This window comes from Alexandromys fortis, unplaced genomic scaffold, assembly GCF_014885135.2.
Source record: "Alexandromys fortis isolate MF-2015 unplaced genomic scaffold, M_Fortis_MF-2015_v1.1 scaffold_59, whole genome shotgun sequence".
NCBI classification, from domain to species: Eukaryota; Metazoa; Chordata; class Mammalia; order Rodentia; family Cricetidae; genus Alexandromys; species Alexandromys fortis.
The window spans coordinates 6779389-6784563 of record NW_026067943.1 but is presented as its reverse complement, the minus strand read 5'-3'; the positions used below and the strand labels follow the sequence as shown (position 1 = coordinate 6784563).

At 42.1% G+C, this 5175-nt stretch overlaps 1 long non-coding RNA gene across 1 annotated transcript; it reads left to right on the top strand.

Moving 5' to 3' along the window:
* Positions 1-788: 788 nt before the first annotated feature.
* Positions 789-4290, top strand: LOC126505557 (uncharacterized). Its single transcript, XR_007592930.1, has 3 exons — positions 789-857; positions 1757-1947; positions 3020-4290. It is a non-coding gene; the product is annotated as an uncharacterized lncRNA (long non-coding RNA).
* The last annotated feature ends 885 nt before the right edge of the window (positions 4291-5175 follow it).

Here is a 5175-nt window from a genome sequence, read left to right as displayed (position 1 = left end):
AAAAAAAAAAAAAAAAAAAAAAAAAAAAAAAAAAAAAAAAAAAAAAAAAAAAAAAGTCCAAAGGCTGGAGAGGCAGCTCAGTGGTAGGCAGTTAAGTATTGCAAAAGAGAATATCATATATAAATAAGATCACACCACAGAGAATAACCTTTTGTGACTTTTTAAAATGTAGCAAAATTTGCTTGAGACTTACCCAAGCTCTACCAAATGGTTTCCCACTCCGCCCTCACCTTTTCATTGCAAAGCAACTGTCTGTTTATTTCCGGTTTATTTGGGTGTCAACTTGATGGGGTTTCAGGTGCCCAGCTTTTCAGTCACAGAAATGCTCTTGCAGATGAAATGAAATTAATATTTAAACACGCAGACTCGGTGCCTTTCAGAATATGTGAGAACCTTGTCCAGCCAGTTGCGGACTTGACAAGAACAAAACTGCTCACTGTCTCCCAAGTAAGAGATGCTTTCCATTGGATGGTCTCCAGGTCACAGCCTCAAGCTGTTCCTGCCTTCAGGTTTGAACCAAACCCTTGTCTCTTCATGAATTTTGACTTCGATTGGCCCACATCACCAGCTCCCGCTTTTGTGGCCTTCAGACTTGGAAGTCCTTACTTACCTCTGTCTTTCTCCTTATCACTTTCTCCCTTCCTTTCCTTTGTTCTATTCTACTGGCTCTGTTCCTTTGAAGAACCCTGACAGCTTGTTTAATCATTTATCCACTGAAGAGCAACTGGGCTGCTTCCTGTGTTTAGCAATTATGAGCAAAGCAAATCCCTGATCTTAGAGATTTCAGTGGTGAACATGAAGCCTAGAAGAAGGGAAGGGTTCCTGAGCACTGACCGCAGCGCCATCTTTCTTTGGAGGTAGCTTTTATCGTATATGGCTCAGCCATTTTCCTCTCTCAAAAGAATAATTTAAGATCCGCTAATGATTCACTTAGTCTTAAGTCTATTCCAGCCTACACGAGAGCTGCTAGCTTTGCCTTGTGTTTGCTGATACTGCCAATATCTATGTCTCAAGACATCAGTTGAGAAAAATAGGGACGTTGGTAATTATTTCAGTCATATATTCATTTACTTTTTTATTATTCTGTAAAAATTATTGAGTGTTTCTACATCCCTGGTGCTGTCTTCTGGATTAGGGCTTCAGCAAGTACTCAGTCTGGCAAAAATATTAGCTAGTTGGACCTTGTGTATTAGGAAGGACACTGATTGCAAATGAATTAAGTATGTAGGGATCAGTTGGTAAAAATATTGCTATGAAAAAAAGTCCCAGAAGTCAGAGAAATCATCCAGGGAGCATTTTTGAGCAGGGTTTCTATTGAGGAAAGTGTTCAGTGAAGCCCTACTTGAGAAGTAATATTCAAACAAAGGCCTGAGGGGGAAAGATGGAGTCATGGTTCTAGTGTTCAAAGACTCAATCCTACGTGGCATGCATGACTATGAGCAAATAGGATCCAGGGATATAGTCAGCGCCTAAGCCCCTGGTCTGCTTCAGAAAGCAAAAGCCCCCATTTGTCCTCCAGCAGTGACCATGCAGGAACAACATGGTGTTTGATGGTATCTGATCCATTCCCAGAGGTGATACTTAAGCAGTCTGTTTTCAATTTCTCTGATGTAAGAAGATTTCAGGGGAAGCAGTAGTATTTCTCGAGTCTTTGGGGGACAGCCCAGGATGATTTAAAAGTGTGGAATATTAAACTTGAAACTTGTTTATGAAGTGATAGGGAGGCAAAAGCCACCTTTCCCCCCTAATGTTGCAGCCTCTTCAGTCTATCTGCCAATGGCATGAACAGTAAGCATGTCTCGGGTGCAGTTCACACCGGCATGGGTGTGATGTCAAGATGCCAGCAGGAAGGAACGGCTCACTCCAGGTGCTCTCCTGGGAACAGAAACAAGTGCCTGACACACGTCTCTAGAAGAAAGAAACATATTAAAGTAACTGTGGCTTGAGGTAGGTGCATATCTGCAGAAGTCTACACTATTCGTAGTGACAAAGACAGGAAGCCCATCTAGATATCCACAAGCAGACAGGTAGATAAAGACTCTATGGTCCGGAACCAATGCAGATTTTTATTTGGTTGTAGGAACAGAGGAAAGCAGATGAAGGTTGAGATCATCGTGTTAAGTAAGATAAAACGGACTAGTGAAGAAAAATATCTTGTTGCTCATATGCAGAATGTGTGTTAGTGTGAGTGTGTAAGATGTGAAGCAGAATTGTGTGAGTGTGTGTAAGACACGAATATAGTGTAGAATGTGTGTAACATGTGAATATAGTGTAGAATGAGTGTGTGTGTGTAAGATGTGAATATAGTGCCGGATATGTGAGTGTGTGTGTGTGTGTGTGTGTGTAAGGTGTAAATATAGCACAGGGTATGTGAGTGTGTGTGTGTGTGTAAGACGTGAAGCAGAATGTGTGTGTAAGACATGGAATATAGTGCAGAATGTGTGTGTGTGTGTAAGACATGAAGCAGAATGTGTGTGAGTGTGTGTGTGTGTGTAAGAAGTGAATATAGCAAAGGACTATGAGATGGGAGAAACTGATCTAAATAGAAGATGGGGGGGAGTAAGAGGAGTGAGAGAGGACAATGAAACACACGACACTAAAGAAAAGGGGATAAGGATGACAGTTCTGTGGCTTGGGCAGCCTGTCGGCCACTGGCAGTGGGATCAAGATCCATTCTAGTGCATGATCTGGCTTTCTGGAGCCCATTCCCTTTGGAGGGATACCTTGTCAGCCTGGATATGGGGGAAGGGCCTTGGTCCTGCCTTAATGTGACATGACAGACTTTGTTGATTCCCCATAGGGGAGGTCTTACCCTCTCTGAGGGGTGGATGGGGGTGGGTTGAGGAGAAGATGGGAGGAGTGGGAAGAGGAGGAGAAGAAGGAGCTAGTATTGGTATGTAAAATAAGAAAAGATTGTTTTAAAGAGAAAAGGAACTTTCAGAGTCATTACCATCCCTAACATTAAGCTCTATTACAGAGCTACAGTAATAAAAACAACTTGGTATTGGCTTAAAAACAGAGACATGATGACCAATGGAATCGAATTGAAGACCCGGATATTAATCCGCACACCTATGAACACCTGATTTTTGACAAAGAAGCTAAAATAATACAATAGAAAAAAGAAAGCATCTTTAGCAAATGGTGCTGGAATAACTGGATACCCACCTATAGAAGGATGAAAAAAGACCCACATCTATCACCATGCACAAAACTCAAATCCAAATGGATTAAAGACCTCAATATAAATCCTACCACACTGAACCTGATAGAGGAGAAAGTGGGAAGTAGCCTTCAATGCATGGGCACAGGAGACCACTTCCTATGTATAACCCCAGTAGCACAGACACTAAGAACAACAATGAATAAATGGGACCTACTGAAACTGAGAAGCTTCTGTAAAGCAAAGGACACAGTCAATAAGACAAAAAGGCAGCCTACTGAATGGGAAAAGATCTTCACCAACCCCACATCAGACAAAGGACTGATCTCCAAAATATATAAAGAACTCAAGAAATTAGACATTAAAATTCTAAATAACCCAATTAAAAAAATGGTGTACTGAACTAAACAGAGAATTCTCAACAGAAGAATTTCAAATGGCCAAAAGATACTTGAGGACATGTTCAACTTCCTTAGCTATGAGGGTAATGTAAATCAAAACAACTCTGAGATACCATCTTACACCTGTCAGAATGGCTAAAATCAAAAACACCAATCAATGATAGCCTATGCTGGAGAGGATGTGGAGTAAGGGTAACACTCATCCATTTCTAGTGGGAATGAAAACTTCTGCAACCACTTTGGAAATCAGTATGGCCGTTTCTCAGGAAATTGGGAGTCAACCTACCTCAGGATCCAGCAATACCACTCTTGGGAATATACCCAAACGATGCTCAATCATACTACAAAAGCATTTGTTCAACTATGTTCATAGCAGCATTATTTGTAACAACCAGAACCTGGAAACAACCTAGATGTCCCTCAACTGAAGAATGGATAAGGAAAGTGTGGAACATATACACATTGGAGTACTACTCAGTGGTAAAAAACAATGACATCTTCAATTTTGCATGCAAATGGATGGAACTAGAAAACACTATCCTGAGTGAGGTAACCCAGACCCCCCAAAATGAATATGGTATGTACTCACTCGTTAGTGGATACTAGCCATAAACAAAGGATATTGAAGCCTATAATTCATGATCCTAGAGAAGCTAAATAATAAAGTGAACCCAAAGAAAAATATAGATGGACCCACATGGGAACTGGAAACAAATAAGATCACCTGACAAAATTGGGAGCATGGGGGCAGGGGGTAGAAAAAAGAGGAGAAGGGGAGGGTTGAGGAGAACTTGAGGGGATGGGATAGTCAAGATGAAAAAAGGACAGATATGAGAGCAAGGAAAGAGATATCTTGATTGAGGGAGCCATTATGGGGTTAGCAAGAAACATGACCCTAGAAAAATTCCCAGGAATCCACAAGGATGACCCCAGCTAAGACCCTAAGCAATAGAGGAGAGGGTGTCAGAACTGGCCTTGCCCTGTAGTCAGACTGATGATTATGTTAAATATCACCATAGAAACTTAGTCTAACAACAGATGGAAACAGAGGCAGAGAACCATATCAGAACACTGGACTGAACTCCCAAGGTCCAGTTGAAGAGTGGAAGGAATGAGAATATGAGCAAGGAGGTCAAGACATGAGAGGTTCACCCACTGAGACAGTTTGCCTGAGCTAATGGGAGCTCACCAACTCCAACTGGACTGGGAGTGAATGAGCATGGGATCAAGTAGTCCCTCTGAATGTGGTTGACAGTTGGGGTAGACTGAGGGGCCAATGACAGGGGCACCGGGATTTTTCTCTACTGCATGCACTGGCTTTGTGGGATTCTATTCTCTTCGGATGTATACCTTGCTCAACCTAGATGTACTAGGGAGGGGCTTGGATTTGCCACAGGGCAGGGTGCCTTGTCCTCTCTTAGGATTGGAGGGGGGAATGGTGGGAGGGCATGAGGAGGGCATGGGAGAAGGGGAGGGAGTGGGAATTTGGATTGGTATTTTTTTTAAGTAATAAAAGAAAAAAGGGGGCTATTACTTGGGAGAAAGAAGGAGACGGCAAGGAGAGGCAGAAGGTGGGAGAAGAACGGCAAACAAGAACAAGGATATCTTTTC